At 46.0% G+C, this 24182-nt stretch overlaps 1 pseudogene; it reads right to left on the reverse strand.

Moving 5' to 3' along the window:
- Positions 1–1878: 1878 nt before the first annotated feature.
- LOC136466503 (uncharacterized) lies at positions 1879–3226 on the reverse strand (annotated as a pseudogene).
- Between the last annotated feature and the right edge of the window lie 20956 nt (positions 3227–24182).

Here is a 24182-nt window from a genome sequence, read left to right on the forward strand (position 1 = left end):
CAAAGGGATTATCAAACTCATTAAGCGCAAAATTGAAGAAAATCCTAGGAGGTGGCATACAGTATTAAATGAAGCCTTATGGTCATATCGGATGTCATGTCATGGTGCAACCAAAGTAACGCCTTATCAGTTAGTATATGGACACGATGTAGTATTGCCTTGGGAAATTAAAGTTGGCTCTAGGCGAATATGTTCTCAAGATCAGCTGACAGCCGATGATTATAATACTCTTATGAAGGATGAGTTGGAAGATGTGGCGGGTCATCGGTTAAGGGCTTTAGTTAGCCTCGAAGAAAATAAGAAAAGAGTAGCCAGATGGTATGACAAGAAGGTGAAGATAAAGGAGTTTGCCGATGGAGATCTGGTCTGGAAATTGGTTTTACCGATTGGAACCAAAAGTTCAAAATTTGGAAAGTGGTCTCCTAATTGGGAAGGTCCATATCGGATAAATCAGTCTGTTCCTGGTAATGCATATATTCTAGAAACCCTCGAAGGGGTTGTGTTTCCTAGAGCATTAAATAGAAAATATTTAAAGAAATATTACCCTAGTATCTGGATGGATGCATAAAAGTATAAGTGCCGATACAATAAACAAGATTACAAGTTCAACAAGGATTGGATAGCTAATATCGCACGCAGGCGAATTTGCTCGGCTTCCTCCATTTCTTTGATATCGTCATCGGCGGTACCCTCCACGGGCTTGAGTTTTTTCTTCATGGCCAAAGCTTTGCGAGCCTGGATATCTCTTTCTTGCTAAAGGGTTTTGATGGCGTTAGGTAGCTGGCTTTCTTCTTGTTGAGCATGAGTTAAAGCTGCCTTGATTTCCTTCAATTCAGCCAATAGAGCCATCTTCCTTGCTGATAAATCCAAGATTTTCAGCTTAAGTTCAGCACCCGAAGTCTGCAAGTTGCCAATACCCTTGTGCTTCTCATCGGCAATTTGTTTCAGTTGTAGCATCTCTTCCTTGAGTTGAGCCTGAGCTGCTCTATCGGCAATACGTTGGGCAGCCCATTGATATTGTAATTGGCGACTCTCTAAATGGGCTGCTGGGAAGAGTACTTCTTCAACATCGGCAGGGACCTGGCCACGGATTGTTTTGAAAATTGCCTTTGCGGGGTCCGAGTCATCTACTAGTTGGGCGGTATCCTGCTGTAGCAAGTTTAGGAGAGCTTCCAACCTGGACTTAGTTTCTGCCGATATTGTTCCCAGTACAAGGGAAGAACTTGTTTCCTCTCTATCGTCGTCAGAGATGTCAATAGCGAAGGAGAATAGGCTATTTGGGGAGTCTTGTTCCTGAGAAAAAGAAAAGGAGGTCGGTTAAGGATAAGTATGAATATTGTAAATCAGCTAGGTTAATCGGTTTACCTGTTTCAAGGCAATTTCCTGTGCTTGACTGGAAGAAACAACCTAGAGTGTGTCGTGTGAGGGATCGGTTGAGCTTGCCGATGGGATGTCCTCTGTGACTTCATCAGTGGTTGGCTCTTGAGGTGTGATGACTGATGACATTGGGGCAGATGTAGGGATCGGCATGGACCTTTGTCGTTTTGGTTGTGCCTCGGCATCTGTTAAAGCTTTGCGCTTTGCTTGGGCATCGGCAACGATTGGCTGGGGGGCATCGGCACTTGTTGGTTGTGAAGCTTGGACGTCTGGTACGCTTGCCGATGTACCCAATTGTTGCTGCAAGACAAGTGTAAGGTATGATATTTAACGGATAAAATGAGAAGTCAAGAGAATACCTCTGAAGGTTTATCAAAAGAAGTGGTGCTTGATATCGGAGGAATTGCCGATGACGATCCAGTGGCAGCTCTTACCCCCTGGTGATTAATGTTAATACAGTTTGTAATCGGTATAAGTAGAAATAAACAAGGTTGTTACCTTGAATGCCTTGACCAAGGTTGTAGCAGCAGCCGATGGAGTGGCCCTAGCTGTAGCCAATCTAGACTTAGAGGTGATGGTCTTGGTATGGATCTTCTGGTGGGTCAAAGCAGTTAAGGTGGGGGCGTTGTAGCCGATCGGTGATATCGGGGAAATAGGCTGAAGATCGAAGGGTTTCCCACTTTTGCTCACCGATGGTGCTGGGTTGTTAACCTGTCATGCGAGAGTCAGTTACTGATATATGTAGGGAAAAAGCAAAAAGGAGTTAAAAGAAACTTACTGCGTCGTCAGGGATGGCATATTCAGGGTCGATCATGTGCCGATATGTGTGAGCAGAAGTTGCAAACAGTTGTTCCTTCCACTCTCGCCACCATTGCTTGTATGACTCGGTGATGAAGGATACTGGTGTCTAGGTGGATATATCAACATCTGTGATATCGACATTGGGGGAGAGTTGTACCACCTTGTTCCAATCTGTTCCACAAGTGATTGTTTCCCTGGGTTTAATCACAACGGCAAAGCAAAGTTCGATTGGCAGTTGCCCAAAAGCCAATTGACGGGATACTGCCGATGGGTTGTAAAATTCATATGAAATGTTGGTGTTTTTCCTGCTACCAAATGTATTCACTAGAATTGCCCTAGGAGTAATGATGGCCATCATGAGTTCCTTATCCTGATTCAGGGTGTCATCGACAAAGTTGAAAAGAAGGGGAAATCTGTTGTCCTCGTCAATATAAGGTACCCAGGCCCTATGATCACGAGAAAGACCATTGTAGAAGTTTTGGAAGAATCTACCGATTTGGTCTTCATTGGCCTCTATTCCGGGAAGGACAATTATGGCTTCACCAAAATTAAGGGGTGAGTGTGTTGCCGATTCATCATCCCCAAGCACATGGTCTTCAGCAATTTCTCGTGGGAATTGTTGGGCAAAAAAGTCCCATTGCAAGCATTTGTGCATATGGGCATTCAGCCACATGTTGATAAACCACCACGGGCCTCCTAGGTTGCCGATGGGTTCGCCAAGCAGAAGTTTCTGAGACACTTAATGAAGAAGATGATAAGTGAAGCTCAGAAGGTATCGGCCAAGAGGAAACCTTACGCCATTATCCAAAAGTTCAGCTGTGGGGAGGAAGGCGTTGGTTGGTCCTACTGATCGACCACAGAAAATAAATTTTTCTAACCACATATTCAAGAATGTGGCATGTTCCCTCTGGTTAAGTGTCCCAGTCTTCTGGTATTCTTGAATGTATCCCGTCCAACCGCCGATGTTGCGGGTATTCACCCTATATTCAGATTTTCTACCATAAATGGAGCCTTCATCGGCAGTTGAAATATCCAAGCCAGTGAGCATGTGGACATCGGCAAGTGTAGGAGTAGCTGGGCCATGTCCAAACATAAAAGTGTTTGTTGTGTCTGACCAGAAGTAAGCAGCTGCAATCATCATCGATTCATTCTTCTGCATATCGGCAATAGATAGCCTAATGCATTGGTCTAATTTCCGTTCTGCCCAGTATACTTGCATCGATCTATTAACCCTTAAGTACCAATCTTTCCACCCTTTTGTGGTTTTGGGCCAAGATCAGAATGTGTCTTTCCATAAATTCAGAGAGAAATTTTGGGCTCTAAAGGGGATTCTGTTAACCTCTGCATTAATCAGATCGGTTGGATCTGGGTTGCCCATTGGTCCTAGGCATTGGACATGCGGCTGGTCGGTTGGGATAACTAATTTGTTGCGCAGTTCCTAAGTTTGAAAGATCTGGAGAACAAAAGAAAGGAAAAATCACCAACTGTATGGATTTGCAAAAACTAGGGGAATCAAAGTAAAGGTAATGGAAGAGGAGCGAACCGCGGGGACGTCGAAGTTGACTGCCATTATCTTGAAGAAGATGAAGGCACGAGCCAGAGACTTGAGGTAACGCTGGAGAAGGGTTCTTGTTGGTTGAGGTCGTGTAGTGGTTCGTCGGAGTCGCCGCCGGAAAGAGAAACGTCAAAGATTGGAGTCTGAGGGTAGAAGACAAGTGTTCCGGAGGAGTCTATTTATAAGCCGCTTGGAGTAGGGGTATTTTGGACTTATCTCTATGCCGCGCGCATGTAGGTCGAAGTGGTTCAGATGGATATGGTAACTGTTTGCACGATGATCAGGGGATTGTATAGATGGGTTGATGGCAAGTAATCATGACTTGGGAGAAATATCGGTACAGGATATTTTAATTCTGAAAATGACAGCATTATCATGTTAAGATCTTGCCGATGGGTTATTATTTCGGTATCTTAACCATAATCAAGGTAAGAGTGGTTGGCGATTGTGCGATATTTGCTGAAGTGCGTGAATCAGGATTAGATTTGATTGGATTTGATAACAGATCAGGTTTTGGCTTGGAGAATAAGTTACGGTAATCTAGAGTAAATTTCGGAGCATTAATGGTTTTATACTCCGAAATTGGGGGGCATGTGTTGACACCGTTTTTTGCACGTGTTAAAATGTTTGGAGTGGACTAATCGGCAAGGGGAAAGTTACTGTATACTTTGATAGCCGATGAAAGCCAGCTTGTAAAGATGGTTGCCGATAGTTGGTGATGCCGATAAAGGGAGGCTTGAAGACTACTGCCGATGAAATAGGGAGTATGCCGATGAAGGGAGATTTGAGGACTACTGCCGATGAAACAAGGAGTATGCTGATGGGGGAAGACTTGAAGACTATTGCCGATGAGACAGGGGGTATGCCGATGGGAGGAAGGACAGTGAGATTTCCATCGTAATTAAGGCGGACAGGGAAATAGATAGGAGTTGATTTCTTTTTCTATATTTGTTAGAGTATGATTCATGTAAGAGTCACGTGTTTCCTTAGATATGGGCTTGATGTCCTAGTTGTGTTTGGTTGTGTTTCTTTAGATCAGGGTATAAATATGGAGTGAGGGGCAATGTAAATAGATATATCAATCAATATCAAAACCAATTTTTACTCTTATTTGCATCTACTTACTTTTCGGCGACTTCGTCAATTTGCATTATTTTCTCTTTATGAGTTCTCATTGATTCGGCGAGCTGCATCGCTTCAGTGCGACCTTCGGCGATCCTCGAGTTCCACGTGAGTACCTCTTGGCCGTGACTTCCGGGCGTATCACTGTTGTCTGGACCAAAGTGCTCGTATCTTCATCCTTGTCGATTAACCGGTCAAATCGACTGGCACGCCTTGGATACCGATTCGGGTATTAGCCCTTTGTGTTTGCAGATCCACTTTTGCATCAACAGTTCCAGCTCTTGCAGGCAATACAAATGTAGTTTCTTTTTTTTAAACTTCACTTCATTACTTAATACGAGGCATTACAACCACGAAAATGCTATGGTGTAGGCGTCCGATCCTCCGAACGCCATGCTTCCCATGGGCATGTGCACTACCAGCCCAATAGACTTGTTCCCCTTTATCTTCATTTTTTCACCATTTCTCAAAATAAAAAAAAAAGACGGCGACATTCCCAACCAGCACGACCATCATGTCGTTCCCTACCACTTGCCCGCCGCTCACCTTCTCCAACAGTGATCGACGACCTCTACTTCCTCCACCTCGGGGCCTCGCTAGCCTCCACGACGCCAGGCTGTGCCGTTGGAGCCGCTCCTGCCGCTCACCCCTGCCCTCATCACCGGAGCCGGCGTCCTCCTCGTCACCTCTTCCTGCAGCCGAAGACCGTGATGGCGTTGTGGCTGTGCCGTACTTTGCACTCGCATCGAGGCTCTGCACGCTTCGGTGCCCCTAGTGAAAGAAGCTCGCAGCAGCCAAGCCCATGGTGCTCTTCGCTCCGCCACCTCCCAGCCTTGATCTACCCATCGAGGAGGTTATCGAGTTCCTCAACGCGCTTGACATGGTGGCCACCTCCTACTAGAGTGTCACGCCTAACGTGTTGCAAGCGTATGTTTCAAGTATTTCAGATGTTCTAGAGGTATGTTACAAGTGTTCATGTGGATGTTGCAAAAGTAAATCGGGATATTGCATATATTGCAAAGTGTTCCAGAGGCATGTTGCAAGTTTTTCAAAGGCATGTTGCAAATGTTTGTTCAAAATGTTTCATCTATTTTAGATGTATGTTGTAAGCGGTTTTTATCTGGATGTTGCATATGTTTCACACAAAGAGTATGTTCCAGATGTTTCAGTTGTTTCAATCTTACGTTGCAATAAGTGTTTTCATGTTGCAAGTTGCAAGTGTTTTATCTGAAAGTTGCATATGTTTCACACACATATTGCAAGTGTATGTTTCAAATGTTTCATCTGCTTCGAACGTATGTTGCATTCAAGTGTTTCTTATTTTAGAGGTATTGTCGGTGTTTCAAGTAAACACCAACAAGTAAAATTATATTATTGCGCGTCTGGCCCAGATGGTGTGCTAAAAAGACACAAGATTTATACTGGTTCGGGCAGAATGTCCCTATGTCTAGTTCATGACTGTTGTTCATGTTATTAGCACTGAAAAGTTCATGGTAGGGGTTACAAATAGGAGAGAGAGGGATAGGTTCCAAGTCTCTGATGAAAAGATCGAATAGGCGCCGAGAGCTCGGTCGCTGCTCAGCTACGTGTTCGAGGTTCAATGCTAGTGGTTCTACTGTGATGCAATGTGAGGTGCGATGTGGTGAACCGATGCCTTTCAAGGGGTGTGCTGCTTTCCTTTTTATAGGCCAAGGGAGAGCACAGGTTATAGATGGGAGAAAAAAAGAAAACGAGAGGCAAAGGAAGTCCTTTTCCTCCGTGCTGGCCCTGCTGACATGGTAGGTAGTGATAGGGATAGCCCCACGTGAGGCGCATGTCCACTGACCATGACAGGGCCATGTGTGAGCGCCTGTCTGCTGATGATGCCATGCCCTGGCATTGTTAGTGGGTTGTTACGTCCCATTCCGCCCCCAGCGGGCGGCGTGGTGAACCATCGTGCTGATCAGCGGTTGTACAGGGAGTAAGCAGCACAGTGACCGTGCGTCCGTTACTGTGGGCGATGCGAGTTCCCTAGAATGACATGTTATGGGGACGGGTCGTGTTGAGATGTGACCGCTCCCTGCACGATGCCAGAAGTTTGACATTGGGTCACACCTTATGGACCGTAGTGGTTGTCGTGAGCTTCCGTAAAGATCCATGCCTGAGGGATCAGGCGAGATGAAGCCAGCCCTCAGACGTCGGGTGAGGTGGAACTAGCCTAAGGGTGCCAGGAGTGGTTGTCGAACCCATTGATGAGCTTGGCCTTTGAACTCCTAGGCCCGAACTGGCCATAGAGGTGTCTTTCGATCTGTATTCGCTTTACTCATGACGAGTCATGGCCCACCCGGGGAGGCAAAACATTCGATGAGTTTTCCAAGGGAAAGGATAGGGATTACATGTGCATATCCCATGGCATGACATTGTGACAGATCATGGTAGGTGTGGAGATCTAGGCGGGCGGTTGGTTTCCTAGCATTCGTCGCCCCTATAAAACCAAAGGGTTCACCCCTAGGGTTTCATACCTTGCCTCCTTGCCTTCACATCTGCAAACCTCCATCGCCAATTGCCTAGGCTCCCCACATCCATGTCTTAGCCACCATCAAGCTCACATCAACTCGCCCCCATCTTCTAATGGATCCGTGGTGCTGCTCTGACATCACCTTCCAGCACATGGAGGGCCTTGTCCATCGTGGTCTTCTCTACATGTGGACCATGGCCAAGGAGTGGCTACTGCCCGGCGAGGAAGACATGTTGTCACTGCTCAATGGCTACATGGTGTCATTCGCTCACTTCCATGAGCATGGGTTCACCACCCCTGCACACAAATTCCTTTGAGGGCTGCTGCACTACAATAAGATGGAGCTACAGCACCTCAATCCTAATGGGATCCAACACATGGCGGCGTTCGTCGCCCTGTGTGAGGGATTCCTAGGGATCAGCCCCCACTTTGATCTATGGCGACACTTCTTCGCCATCATCCTCTAGAAGAAGAGGGAGAAGAAGCAGGAGCTGAATACATCGATGGAATGCGCTAGCATCCACCTCTAGAATAACCGGGTCAGCGAATACCCGTTAATGCGGCTATCAACCACCAACAAGGGGTGGCATTCGCATTGGTTTTATCTCAAGAACTATGCCGCCACCCCCTTACCGGAGTTCACTGGGCGCCTAATCGAAGAGGCCCTGGATTCATGGAGGAAGTGGGGTGCCCCAGAGAAGGACAAGATGAAAATCTGGGACTACCTCGCCGCCATCCGCATCCTAAAGGAGAAGGGGCTGAAGGGGTTAGGCATCATCGGCACCCACCACACGAGGAGGGTGGCGCCACTAATGAGGCGCATGCTTCCCCTATACATGATGGCGCCTGAGGTGTCATTCGATGGGACGGCGCTTACTGAGGGGGCACTCTCCCCCTCTGAAGTCATACAATGCATTAAGGAGGTGATGGAGCCTTCTTGGGATGACATGAACGCCCCCCTTGATTTTGTGTACCCGGTGCCAAGGCATCCCCCGATGCATTCGAAATCAGGATACATCGTCTTTGTAAGTTTTCCCTTCCTCATGCCTCCTCTTAAATTGAACTCCCGACCCCTTGATACTAACATTGAGATTGGGGGACCAACCGAGGGACCTCATCCTCATGGATCACCTGGCTCCATTGTTGAGGGATTCGTCCATGAGGGTGGCAAATCACATCGAGGGCGAGCGGCTCAGGAAGGCGAAGGAGGACAAGAGGAAGAAGAGACAACGGAAGCTATAGGTGCAAGAGCGAGGGGAGGACACTAACAGCAATAATGACAATGATGAGGAGGACGACAACGAGGTAGTTGCCGACACCAAGTGGGATGACCTGAAGAGCGAGGATATGCTGATAGGTTCCGCTCGTCCTTGCAGGGGTAGGGATCCTTCCTGTTTCATGGAGGGGAAGGCACATCCATGAGGCCAGTGGAGATGGGCCGAACCATCGGCCTGCCCTAGGAGCCAGCAGGGGGGGCGGATCTACCACTCCGCCCGGGTGCCAGCAGAGGATGGTGGCTCCGCCACCACGCCCCCAGATGCAAGGGGAGCGAGCCCTCTGCCCGAGAGTAGGGGCAGGCTCAAAATGGCCCCACCCCAATGAGGCAGAGCAGGGGTCTAGTGGGTCACCCCCCAAATGTGTCTGCCACCCAATAGCGCCGATGTAAGTCACTAGCTCCTCTGTTTTTCTCTATTTTCATCGTGACTTATATTTTCTTTCTTGTAGCATCTTGAGGCGGCATAATCTTTTGGCGCTGGCACCAAAGAAGAGTGTTGCCCTCCGATTAGGGCGGCATCCATCAGTTGGTGTTGTGCCTGTTTCGGGCAAGAGTGACATCGGTGCGACTGCCCTACTAACTGGTCATACGCCGCCCATGGTGGCGCCTGTGCCCTCGGTGAGACAAGTGGGCGCTGGGCTCAAGGGACGCCCTCAGAGGTCACTGAGTAGCTAGTGACGGAGGTCATACCGCTGCTGACGATGGGGTGGATGGAGCTGTCGGCCACACTTGTGGCACCGACCATGGCGGGCGTGCCGTCACCGGTCGAGGCCCCACCGATGCAGGCGGATGCAGCCATGACGGTGCCCGAGACAGCAGCATGACCCACGCCACCAACGGCCCAAGTGATAGTGCTTAAGGCAGTAGTGTGACCCATGCCACTAGTGGCCCGAGTGATGGTGCTCGACATGGGCCAGATGGAGGGGGATGTAGTCGAGGGGTCCCCGGACATCATGGTGGTGGCAGAGAGGATCAGTGGGGAATCGCCCCTGGCCCCGACGTCGAGGGGCAGCCACTTGGCCGCATGGGATGAGACCCTACTCTGGTGGATGAATCCATAGGACCCGATGTCGACACTCTTCACCCTCGATGATGCCTCTAAGAGCATGGAGCGGGAGAGTCTTGATGAGGGCATTGCAGCAGTGCTGGAAGCCTTAGACCATGCTAGGGGCGCCCTACGTGAAGTTGTCATTCCCACTGGCCAGGTATTCACTTGATCTTGTCTCTCGCCCTCTTCTTTCTTCATGTATTTTTGTGTTCTGACCATCATCTTTTTCAGTCCCTTATCGCTCACAGCCAGGAGAAATCCCGATTCCTTCGCGAGCAGAAGGAGAACTAGGACCGCCTCATTGAAGAGGCATGACTATGCTAGGATGTGACCGCCCATCTCATTGCCGCCTAGTAGAGGGTGGTCAAGCTGACTCCCCTTATCGAGGAGGCGGACAATCTCCGACTACGAGAGGCCGAGGCCCGTCGGCATGCGGACAAGGCCGAGAGGGCATTTGAGGCCCTATTGGCGAGGTCATGACAGGATGATGAGGAGATCACCAAAGTCAGGTGGGACCAAGATGAGCTGCTCTAGAAGGACACCGAGACCCATCAGTAGATCCTTAACCTTCTGGCTAAGGCTGAGAGGGAGTGGGAGCTGAGGCTAGGAGCCGAGGATAAGCTAACAGCCCTAGAGCAGAGGGTGGGTCAGGATGTCAAGGCAGTCGCCCGGCTACGCAAGGACCAGGATGAGCTGCTCCAAACTACGGAGAGGCTCCACTTGGAGCATGGCACGGCCTGCGAGGAGCATGACCAGGCCGTCCGAGAGCACGATGATGTGCAGTAGAAGATTGGCTCCCTCTAGGTTGAGCTTGAAACCATGATAACCTAGAGGCTAGAGGCCAAGGGTGTCTTTGTTTTGCTGGCCGCGGAGCTCGCTGAGGTGAGGAGGAACCTTCAAGCGAAGAGTGACAAGCTCAGTATCCTGAGCGTCGCCCTCAGAGTGGTCTATGATGACCTAGAGGTGGTACAGTCGAAGAGGACTAGTTCGCTCGTGGCCTATGCCATCAAGATCACGGTGCGGGTGCGCCAGCTCGAAAGGAATGCCCTTTGTGCTGGGGTCAACTAAGTCTTTGCAATTGCTCGTTCTCATTACATGGATAGCATCGACTTGGAGATGATGAGCCTCGGCTTCGTGCCTGGCTATGAAGCCCATGAGCTGGATGAGATAGAGACAACGGTGGCTCCTCTTGCGTGGGACCTGGCGGACAAAATTGAAGACATAGTTCTCCCCTAAAGGGGCTAGTTAGTCAAATAGGTTGGATGATCATTATTATAATCTATGGACAAGTGCCTACCATTATGTATCGCAAAAAACAAACTCATCATTTTGTTTTGTTTGATTGAATTTGTTTTTCTTCCCTTTTTGTGTGCAAAAAGGGGCTTACGCGTTTTGACCCTTCCATACGTTAAGACCGTAGAGCCTGAGGTGTAGGAGGGAAACTCTGTTTATGCTGGTGAGCAAACATACTATAGCCGTTGAGGCGTAGGTTTCTTGCAGTCTGACCAGGCTTGTTCAATTGTTCATTTTTGCGATCCTTGCCACTAGGTTTAATGTGAGGAAGGGGCCAGGCGCGGTGACTATTTCAAAAAAGGGTTAATCTATACCCTTATCAGCCCCTAAGTGAGATCTAACCCCTTGCTGTTGCTTTAGTTGGATGTCACTGAAGATTGAGGAGTGGATGGCGAAACTAGTGGGAGAAAGCATCTCTTGTACTCGCACGTACCCCCTCCCTAGGATATGAGCTATTGTTCTATGACCATGCGTTTGGTCTCCTTGCAAGTGCAACTTTCCTTGAGCCACCATGCATAGCAAAGGTTAGGTCGAGGGTTGGCTTGTCTTTGTGATTGTCGCCCCATCCGAGGTTTCCAGAACTAAAGGGGTTGAGCTAACATCACTTGTCCTGATGGCTCGAGTGATACGCTCGGTGAGCTCGCTAATGGGCATGTTCGTGTGGAATCTGGGTCCATCATTCATGATGGGGTCGACAAAGCCCTCATGTGGCATTCCACTATTCCTTAACCTGCCTTCCAACAGATGTCCCCTCAATAGGGATTCTATGGGCTCGGCTGGAGATTAGGATCAAACGAGAAGGTTGAGATGACTCTATCTGCTTTTAGGCAGGATGGGCGAAGGCCACTGGGGTTCATCTACATTTTCTCCCTTGGCTCTTGTTCAATGCGAGGCACATTGGGCCCTCCGTGGGCCAGCCTTCGAACCCCGGTCTCCTGAATTAGGGTCGAGCGGCCCAAGCTCCGTAGGTTTTGGTAGGGGTCGGCTGTGTTCCATGCATGTGTCACCCCATCCTTGGTTTTTGCAATCGGAGGGGCTAAGCTAATGACACTTGCCTCGATGGCTCAAGTGTTGCGCTCGGTGAGCTCACTAATGGGCATGTTCGAGTGGAGTCCAGGTCCGTCATCTGCTGACGGGGTTAGCAGAGCCCTCATGTGGCACTCCACAACTTCTTAACCTGCCTCTCAGCAAATGCCCGAGCCATTCGATAGGCTCAGGTGGCCTGTTGGCCTCTCCTCGATGGAGATTCTATGGGCTTGGCTCGAGGTTAGAATCGAACGAGAAAGGTCGAGATGTCTCTGTCTGCTTCTGAGCGGGGTCGGGCAAGGCCATAGGGGCTCATCTTGGTTTTTCTCCCCTGGCTCTATTTGACATGAGGTGGACTATAGCCCTTCACGGGCCGGCCTTTGAACCTCGGTCGGTCACCGCCCATATCAAATGAGACGACTACCGCTTTGTGACGCGACGCGAAGCGTTATGATGCATCAATTGCATATGCAATGCTTGACTGTTTGGGATGAATGTATGAATGAATGAATGAGAATGGATAAATGAATGATCATATAATGGAAAAGAAAAAGTGGGGGTCGGTAAAGTTACCTCGATGGCTCGAGCGATAGGTTTGGGGAGCTCTTACCAGATATGTCCGTGTGGGATCCAGATTCAACGTTCGTGACGGGGCCGACATAACCTGCATGGTGTATCCCACTACTCCCTATCCACCTCTTCGGTAGTGGCCCGAGCCATTCGATCAACTTGGGTGACCTGTCGGCTTCTCCTCGATGGAGATTTCATAGGTAGGCCCCTTGAAACCCTTCCCAAGAAGGTGGAGGCTAAAGCTCAGGGTGTGGAGATAGAGACTCTGTCATGCTAGTGAGCAAAAATGCCATAGCCGCTGGGGCATAGTGTCCTAGCGGTCCGACCAGGTTCACTCAAAGTGTGTGCCCACACACCGTCCTCCGGTTTTTTAACATAAGGAGGGGTCGGGCATAGAAAATGTCTATCGAATAGACACTCTTGCCAGCCCTCGAGAGAAGTCTGACCCTCCATCGTTGCTAGGGTTGGAGGCTCGGTAGTGAATTAATGCGTAAAATAAGAGTGCATGTCTCTTGGCAGCGACCTTGAGCCGTTCGATTGACCTGAGCACTGGTTTTACCTCGATGGTAAGAGCGATGGGTTTTAGAAGCCTTTACCAGATATGAGCTGGATCTGGGTCTGTCATTCATAATGGGGTCGGCATAACCCATGTGGGGCATCCCGCTGTTCCCTACCCATTTCTCAGTAGTGGCCAAGCCATCTGGTCGACTTGTGTTACCCGCTGAGATAAGACTTTCCTGCAAAGATAAAGGATGAGAACATCCCACTCAAGAATTTAGTTAGGTAGAAAAGCCAGGTGGAGAAACTTGTAACAAATGGATAAGCTCTTAGGCTTCATTATAGCAAATGGCTTTTTAGCTCTTTTCACTTTTTTGAATAAAAAGGTAAGCGCACTCCGACCCTTTTCGTCATTAAGGTCATAAAAGCTTGGAGTGTGGGTGAGCCAATTCTAATCACACTGGTGAGTAAAGACACCGTAGCCGCTGGGGTGTAGGTTTCCTATAGTCTGACCAGTTATACTCAGAGCTTGTTCTCACAAACCTAGCTACTAGGTCTTAACATGAAAAGAGGGCCAGGCACAGAGAATATTTGTTGGATAAATGTGCTCATATCAGCCCCCGAGTGAGGCCCGACCCTTTTGTAAGGTCGAGATGGCGGACTAGAGGGGGTAAATAGTCTTTTCTAAAATTAATCGTGTTGGCTAACTGAAACAAGTGCGGAATTAAGACAATCGGTCTAGCCAAGACTACACCCCTCTATCTATGTTCTCTAGCACCTTCCAAAGATACTAATTAAGCAATAAAGGTGTTGGGCTAGCTAGAGCTCGCCTAACCAATTCTAGATGCAAGGTCACACAAACCTATGCCACTAGTACTTTAAGCAACAAGGGAGCTCCTACACATGCTAGTAAGCAAAAGCACAAAGCCACCTAATGCTCACTAACAATGCTAAATAACAAGGCAACCAATGCCAAATTAGAGAGTGCAATTACTTTGCTACACAAACTAAGCAATGTGACTAACAAGGTTACACAAACCAAATTAGCCACGCAAGGGAGCTACTTCTATGTTACACAAGCAAGAAGGTAACTAGTAAGCTATACAAGCTAACTAATTACAAGAGCAACTACACAAGCACAATATATGCAAAAGTAAATACAAGCTTGTGTAACAAGGATGCAAACCAACGGGAAGAACAAGGCTGACACGATGATTTTTCTCCTGAGGTTCATGTGTTTGCCAACACGCTAGTTTCCGTTGTGTCGACCGCTCACTTGGTGGTTTGGTGGCTAATTGGCATCACCTGCCAAGCCTGCACATCGGGCGCTGCAAGAACCTACCTCAAAAGTGAGGGTAGCTCAATAACACACTTTACTAAAGTTGCTCTTCGTGTCTCCCGCGGGGCGAGCACAATGCCCCTCACAAAGCACTTCTCCGGAGCGCCGCACAAGCTTCTTGCGGGCTTCGACGGAGACCACCACCAAGCCATCTAGGAGGTGGCAACCTCCAAGAGTAACAAGCACCACCAGCTTGCAACTCGATCATCAAGTGCCACTCGATGCAACCTCACGATGCAATCGCACTAGAATCGCTCACTCACACAATCGGATGATCACTATCAAGTATGTGTGAGATGGAGGGCTCCCAAGAACTACCACCCAAGCCACCAAGGCTCTAGTGTGCTTAGCTCTCGACCAAAGGCCGACCACCACTTCTATTTATAGCCCCATGGGTTAAACTAGCCGTTACCCCTTCACTGGGCGTTTTTTGGGTCGACCAGACGCTGCACCGGACGCACCGATCGTGAATACTGGACGTGTCTGGTCACCATACCGGACGCGTCCGGTAGCTATCTGACTGCCATGTGTCCTACCGTTGCCTCCAATGGCTCTCTAACAAGATGATTGGACACACAGTACCAAAATGACCAGACGCTCAGCCACTGCGTCTGGTCGAGTCCAGTAAGCCCCCAGGGCCGACCGAACGCATCTATTAGAAGCTGACCGGACGTTGAGCCTCAGTGTCCGGTCGAGTACAGTAAGCACCCATGCTCGACCAGACGTGTCCGGTCACTCTGGACCAGACACTGCCAGCGTCCGATCAATAGATCTACCGAACACCATCTTTGCTGATTCACACCGAATGCGTCCGGTGTGGCGATCGGATGCGTCCAGTCGCTGAGTACATCGCCAGATACCGGATGTGTCCGGTCACCACACCAAACGCGTCTGGTAGCTCTGTAACCAGCGCGACTAACTCATTTTCAACTCTATATTCTTCACCCTTGCTCAAATGTGCCAACCACCAAGTGTATCATCTTATGCACATGTGTTAGCATATTTTCACAAACATTTTCAAGGGTGTTAGCCACTCAACTTGCCACGCCACTCGATCCTAGCGACGATGCAAAGTTAGATCACTCGAGTGGCACTAGATGACCGATATGCAAATAAGTTTGCCCCTCTTGATAGTACGGCCATCTATCCTAAACCTGGTCATAAACTTCTCTACACACCTATGACCGGTGAAATGAAATGCCCTAGGTTATACCTTTGCCTTGCGCATTCCATTCCATCTCCTCCAATGTCAATGCAACACATGCACCAACACGATCAACAATGATATGATCCACTTCATATCATCACGTGATCATATTGGTTCATTGATCTTGACTTCACTTACTTTTCATCGTTGCCTTCGTCCATCGGCGCCTAGTCCTGCTCAAGTCCATCAAGCCAAGTCTTGTCTTGATCTTCTCCACCTTTTATCACATGACTCGATGTCATGTCTCATGTGCAATGAGCTCCTTCATCTTCACATGTGTGAGCTTTGTAACATCTCCAAGCCATTTTCACCTTCATGGCATATGTTGCTCACACACATGTATCTATGGACTAATCACCTGTGTATCTTACATAAACATAATTAGTCCACCTAGGTTGTCATTCAATTACCAAAACCACACAAGGACCTTTCAATCTCCCCCTTTTTGGTAATTGATGACAACTCTACAAAGATATGGAAGTTAAGCTCTTTTGGATTCATGTTGCTTGCCCAAGCAATTTTACCATGTGAAATGATTTTGGACAAGTACCACAAACCCGAGATGGTAGTATTAGCTCCCCCTACATATGTGCTAGAATGTTTGATTTGAAGCTCGCACATATGCATAGATTAAAATTGTGGGAGAGTAATTACTACCGGATGATGCTAAGGTGTATAGAGTAAACCTATGAGGTGTGATACCAATCGGAGTTGCACCTTGAAGTTCATCCTTAGCACCATGGTTAGCTAGATATCACTTGGCAATAAAAGCACTAGATACCTTGTGAGATCAACATTAAAAGCAAGGTACTAGCATTACTTGAAAAGCATACCAAGTGTCTAGCTATCATCCTATGCATGCTAGTTATCAAATCATCATTCAAGTTCTACAACTAGCATACACCACACAAGCATGCATATTGAATTTTGAAAGCTTATGCAATGCAAGCAATCACATGAATATGCACATATCAAATGCAATCAATCATAGTTCATGAGCTTGCTCCCCCTACTTGTGTGCTTCTCTTGTCTAAGAATTTTGATCTATCTCTTTTCTTCAATGTTACCCCCTTTTTGTCCATGTCCATGTCCAATCTCTACTTCTTTGAGCTTTTATATCTTATCTCTCCCCTTTGTACAATGTCAATCTCAAAGCTTTCATATCTTTGTACAATCTCTCCCCCTTTGTCATCAATTTCCATAAAAGGTGAGCTTTTTATTGATGCAAAGGTATACGTTTGGGGTAGATGGTTGAGGCTTGAATCTTGCATTTTTTATGGACATCACTTGATTGTTGGAATGACACCATTTGTAAATACCACTTGTAACTTGTACCCCTTGTATCTTGTGTAGGGCTTCTTGAGATACCACACATAGGATCTTTGACCTTGATATCAATTTGTGGGACACCTCCCCCTATGTGATAGCATGGGTCATCCATTTAATACACTTGAGCTCTTGTAGTTGAGGGATGCATTCTTCATTTGATGATCACTTAAAGTTGAGGATCACTTGTGGAACCATCGTCTTGCATGATTGATACTATGTATAGATACGATACCACTTGTATGAAGTGAATACCATTTGAAAGAATCTTCTAGTATAGAACCACTTGTTTGATTTATCAATAAAGACCATTTCTTGAACATTTGCTATCTTCATGAGTACCACTTATAGGATATCACTTGTGAGTTGATCTAGACATTATTTATAGATTCTTGATAAAATACTTGAGTCTAGATACCATTTGAAACATACAAACTAGATATCTATTTGCATTGTTGTCTTGTGCTTGTACTCTTATCACTATCATGTGCTTCTATGATTGACTTGAACTAAAATGATTTGCCTAAGCTTCCAAGTTCGGTTTGAACCAATGACAAGCTTCTTCACACCTCTTACAAGGGTTATCTTGCCAATATTGTACTTGTCACTTGTTAGCAATCCAAATTGAGTCAAGTACTTGGGTTTACTAGCTCATGAACAAATTCATGCACTAACCACTAGATCAAGTAATCATTCAAACAATAGTGGTAGGCTATGAATTTAAGCATTTCATTTGTTATGCATGATCCTATGAAGTATGTACTATATGCACTAACCGCATATTAGTAAGGGATGAAATGATCATGCACATTACAATGATACCTTTGCTATGTTGGAGTAGAGGATAGTCACATAGATTCCAATTCATTACTCTAATAGCAATGTGAAGTCCAATTATAAGCTTGGTGAAGACCAATAGATATCATGTTGAATTCCATTCTTCACCCATATGAAATGAATACCACTTATGATCAAGTGCACTTTCTTGTTCTGGTTGACTTACTTTATCTTTTGATCTTTGCTTGCATGAGAGTATCAATTTGAGAATACCACTTGAAATATCATGATTAGCTCTCTTTTGGGTGTTGCTTGATTTTCTTGATCAACCCTTTTGATTGCTTCAATTAAGCATCTCAAATGTTTCTCAGATCACCACTTCCATGCTAGCCTTCCAAGTACCATACTTGGTTTACCTACATATAGGCGGCAAGCCCCTACACTAGGGAGAAGTAACCTTTCTCCAAGAATCATTCTTGATACTCACTTGAAATGACTTGATTGATTGATCCAAGTGATGGACTTAACTTGATGAGTAACCTTGATTCCTTCTTTAAGTCCTTTTCTTTCTTCTTATTTAAGTTCTTTTCTTTCTACCAAATGATTTCCAATAGTCACTAGAACTTAACCTTCAACTTCATTTTGAGTTTGATCTTGATCTTCCAATTTGAGTACCAAATATATGCAAAGTACACTCCACAATCAAATGGCCTTGTACTCTTTGCTTGTCATGCTTTTAGGTCATCTCAAAACCAAACTTAGGTACCTCAAACACTTGTAAACATGTTTCCAACTTGAGGACCTTTCAATCAAAGTGACTCTCGATCAATCCAACATTTGTCACTTTTCTGACAGATTTAGTACCCTTCAAGGAATTAAGCATATCTAACAAAGTATAAATCCAAATATCACTAAATTTGGTGGGGATGTTCTTCACAAAGTTATCTAGCAGCTGTAAAAATTTGAGCTTCATTTGACTTCTAGATTGCTACCAAATTTCAATTCTTCCACCACTGCTACATGCTGAAGACAGCTGCACTATAGCTGACAAGATCTACTCCAAAACTGAAGTATTTCTTATCCAATTCTCATGACAATTGTACAGCATCTTATACCATAAGTCTAGAGCATGTACACCAATTTTTATGCCAATCCAATAAGTTTTGGTCACTCAAACATGGCTAAGATCACAGCTAGCTTAGATTTTCAATTATAGGACAGATTTCAACACTTGAGCTATACTTCATCATGTATGAATCAACCTTGAAACTAACTTGTTTGAATACTTCCATAAGACATATATCCATTCAAATCACTTACTAAAAGTCATCTCATGAATTAATCCAACACAAATCAATTCAAACTTGACTACTAATCAATTATCCATTCAATCATCTCATAGCAAGCAATATTGCATATTTATCCAATTCAATCAACTCATATGCACCCAAATGAAATGATCAACAAGAGATATACCTTGGTTAGCTCATGATCATCCAACTAGCAAGCTTCAACTTAATTATTTGTAAGTCATCAAATATATCTAATGAATCACCAACAACTTGAATTATAGCACTTGTATATTGATAGCACTTGGACTTTACTTAATTTTTACTTGGCATTGGGGTTTGGATGTGCACTAGGCTTTATATCTTGACTCAACATATGATGATCAATATAAAATCAATTGAATCAAGTCTCCAATGCCGATGGTACCTACAAATAATCATCCACTTTTTGATGGTACCCAAACAACTTTGGGTCCTCTCAAGTTAGGAGTAACATACTTAGGCATAGCCTTAGTATGAATAACGGGATGTTTTGCAATTGCAACCAATGAGGTACCATTGCCATCCTTCCTAAGCATAGAATCATCATCAATTGAAATAGGCTTAGGAGTGTTACCTAGGGGACATGAATGTGCCATGTGTCTCCTTTCCCGGCATGAGTAGCACTTTCTCTTTGATTGAGCATTTTCTTCCTTGCTCATGTGGTGCTTCTCATTGCCTTGCCTCTCATGAATTGCTTGAGCCTTCTTCTCAAGCTTGGTAGGACACCTAGAGGCAAAGTGTCCCATATTTCCACACTTGAAGCACTTGATGTGAGCATAATCTTTCTTCTCATATTCATTCTTGCTCATCATCTTGGCATCTTGAGTTTGCATTAGATTCCTTGCCTTTCCACTCCTTCTTGTTTTCTTCTTCTTTATCATCAAATCACCACCATCTTCATGGTTGATCTTGATTTGCTCTTGGGGTGTCTTCTCTTGCTCAACTTGTGGCTTTGGTTGAGGCTTCACTTGTTGCTTCATCAATTGCTTGGTTGGGCATATTGAGGTAAGATGACCCCAAGTGCGGCACTTGAAGCACTTCACATGCCTTAGCCTCTCTTCTTCTTTCTTCAACTTGAGCTTTTCTTCATTGGGGCAACTATTTGCAAGATGTCCCACTTCATGGCACTTGAAGCACATGAAATAAGAGAGCTTCTCTTGTTCTTCCTTCTTCATTTCTCTTTCATATCTTCTCTTGTTTCATCTTTTGCCTTTGATCTTGCTCTTGTTGAAGCCAATGCCACTTATGTCATTGTGGCTTTCTTGATGATTGACTTTGCTAGTCATAAAGCCAACTCCACTCTTGTCACCAAAGTTTCTTTGAGTCTTCAACATATGCTCAAAGGTGACTTGAGAGTTGTAGCACCTCTCTAACTTGTTGCTCAATTTCTTCACTTCACTTTTGAGCTCAATGTTCTCCTTTAAAATGTTAGTCTCACAAGACATAGAAGTAGAACAAGCGTCTATTTGTGAAGAGCATGGCATATATAATAAATCATCACAAGAGGTGGATGCATGCTTCTTGCCTACATCACAAGGGTTAGCAACATTTTGCAATTTATCATTTGATCCATGTGATGAGCTCTCATTATTTTTAAGTTTCTTTGTAAACACTTTAATAAGAGAAGCATGTTGTTCTAATAATTCATCATGAGATGCAAGTAGTGTCTCACGATTCAATTTTAGCTCATCATGTGAAGATTTATAAGCATCAAGTAATTTCTTATGTTCTTCACAAGAGTTCTTTAGAAATGAGTTTTCATTTTCTAATTTCAATGTTTTAGCTTTCTCATTTTCTAAAGACATGGTCATGCTAGCAAGTCTACTAACAAGCTCATCATATGAATCAACATGATCAACCACATTATCATTTGATACCTTGGTGTCACCTTGTGACATGAAACAATGTGGTGATGTAGTTGGAGAGCTTGTAGTAGCATCTTCATCATGGCTTGAGCATGAACCATCATCACCATCAAGTGTGCATGGGGTAGTATCATCACTTGCAACACTTGTGGCATCATCATCAACCTTGTCAAGTGAACTTGTAGTAGATCGATCATCATCATCATCATCACTTGACCATGAGGTGGAGCAATCTTCCACAATCACCAAATTGACACTCATGCGCCTCATTCTTGGGCTCATATTCATCATTGGAGACCGTCCCATACTTCTTATTTAGATAACTCCAAATCTCATGGGCGGTCTTCATGTTAATGATCTCTCCAAATATACAATCATGCAAAGATCTATACATGATGTTAGTAGCTTGGATGTCGAGATCTAGGCATTTCTCTTGTGCTTGAGTTAGATTATCTTCATCCAACACATGAGAAAAGCCTACATCTACCATCCACCACATTTGAGGGAAAATAAACTTAAAATTGCATATCATCCAATTTTTCCATTGTGTAAAGTGTGTGCCATCAAAAGTGTGTGGACAATCAACATCTAGCCCATAAGCCACCATCCTCTCGGGTCGGTGAAGACCACAAATGAGAGACCAGGCTCTGATACCACTTGTAAGGTCGAGATGGTGGAGTAGAGGGGGGGTGAATAGTCTTTTCTAAAATTAATTGCGTCGGCTAATCGAAACAGGTGCGGAATTAAGACAATCGGTCTAGCCAAGACTACACCCCTCTATCTATGTTCTCTAGCACCTTCCAAAGATACTAATTAAGCAACAAAGGTGTCAGGATAGCTAGAGCTCGCCTAACCAATTCTAGATGCAAGGTCATACAAACCTATGCCACTAGTACTTTAAGCAACAAGGGAGCTCCTACACATGCTAGTAAGCAAAAGCATAAAGCCACCTAATGCTCACTAACAATGCTCAATAACAAGGCAACCAATGCCAAATTAGAGAGTGCAATTACTTAGCTACACAAACTAAGCAATGTGACTAACAAGGTTACACAAACCAAATTAGCCATGCAAGGGAGCTACTTTTATGCTACACAAGCAAGAAGGTAACTAGTAAGCTACATAAGCTAACTAATTATAAGAGCAACTACACAAGCACAATATATGCAAAAGTAAATACAAGCTTGTGTAACAAGGATTCAAACCAACGGGAAGAACAAGGTTGACACGATGATTTTTCTCCCGAGGTTCACGTGTTTGCCAACACGCTAGTCCTCGTTGTGTCGACCGCTCACTTGGTGGTTCGGTGGCTAATTGGCATCACCCACCAAGCCCGCGTGTTGGGTGCCGCAAGAACCTACCCTGAAAGTGAGGGTAGCTCAATGACACACTTTACTAAAGTTGCTCTTTGCGGCTCCCGTGGGGCGAGCACAATGCCCCTCACAAAGCACTTCTTCGAAGCGCCGCACAAGCTTCTTGCGGGCTTCGACGGAGACCACCACCAAGCCATCTAGGAGGTGGCAACCTCCAAGAGTAACAAGCACCACCGGCTTGCAACTCGATCACCTAGTGCCACTCGATGCAACCTCACGATGCAATCGCACTAGAATCGCTCACTCACACAATCAGATGATCACTATCAAGTATGTGTGAGATGGAGGACTCCCAAGAACTACCACCCAAGCCACCAAGGCTCTAGTGCACTCAGCTCTCGGCCAAAGGCCGACCACCACTTCTATTTATAGCCCCATGGGCTAAACTAGCCGTTACCCCTTCACTGGGCATTTTTTGGGTCGACCGGACGCAGCACCGGACGCTGCACTAGACGCACCGATCGTGAATACCGGACGTGTCCAGTCACCATACCGAATGCGTCTGGTAGCTATCTAACCACCACATGTCCTACCGTTGCCTCCAACGGCTCTCTGACAAGACGACTGGATGCACAATACCAAAATGACCGGACGCTCAGCCGCTGCGTCCGGTTGAGTCTAGTAAGCCCCCAGGGCCGACCGGACGCGTCTGTTAGAAGCTGACCGGACACTGAGCCTCAGTGTCCGGTCAAGTACAGTAAGCACCCATGCTCGACCGGACACGTCCGGTCACTCTGGACCGGATGCTGCCAGCGTCCGATCAGCAGATCTACCGAACACCATCTTTGCTAATTCACACTGGACATGTCCGATGTGGCGACCGGACGCGTCTGGTCGCTGAGTACGTCGCCAAATACCAGACATGTCCGGTCGCCACACCGGACGCGTCTGGTAGCTCTGTAACTAGAGCGACTAACTCATTTTCATCTCTATCTTCTTCACCCTTGCTCAAATGTGCCAACCACCAAGTGTATCACCTTGTGCACATGTGTTAGCATATTTTCACAAACATTTTCAAGGGTGTTAGCCACTCAACTTGCCATGCCACTCGATCCTAGCGACGATGCAAAGTTAGATCACTCGAGTGGCACTAGATGACCGATATGCAAACAAGTTTGCCCCTCTTGATAGTACGACCATCTATCCTAAACCCGGTCATAAACTTCTCTACACACCTATGATCGGTGAAATAAAATACCCTAGGTTATACCTTTGCCTTGCGCATTCCATTCCATCTCCTCCAATGTCGATGAAACACATGCACCAACATGATCAACAAAGATATGATCCACTTCATATCATCACGTGATCATATTGGTTCATCGATCTTGACTTCACTTGCTTTTCATTGTTGCCTTCGTCCATCGGCGCCTAGTCTTGCTCAAGCTTCACCGTCGCACGATCCATTGCTCCAAAGCCTCTGACTTGCCTTCATGCTTGCAACCGATCCATCAAGCCAAGTCTTGTCTTGATCTTCTCCACCTTTGATCACATGACTCGATGTCATGTCTAATGTGCAATGAGCTCCTTCATCTTCACATGTGTGAGCTTTGCAACATCTCCAAGCCATTTTCACCTTCATGGCATATGTTGCTCACACACATGTATCTGTGGACTAATCACCTGTGTATCTCACATAAACATAATTAGTCCACCTAAGTTGTCACTCAATTACCAAAACCATACAAGGACCTTTCACCTTTACCATTGCTAGGGTCAGATGTCATGAAAGATCAGGTAGTTTGATAACAAAACTGATAAGAGAAAGTGTGCATTTATTAAGGGTGAAAGCGATGTAGGTGCTCGGTGTTCTAGGCATTAGTGAAGACCTCGCCATCAATGGTCTTCAGCTTGTAGGTGCCTGATTAGAGCACCTCCATGACAACTTATGGTCCCTCCCA

The sequence above is a fragment of the Miscanthus floridulus genome, chromosome 7 (assembly GCF_019320115.1).
Source record: "Miscanthus floridulus cultivar M001 chromosome 7, ASM1932011v1, whole genome shotgun sequence".
NCBI classification, from domain to species: Eukaryota; Viridiplantae; Streptophyta; class Magnoliopsida; order Poales; family Poaceae; genus Miscanthus; species Miscanthus floridulus.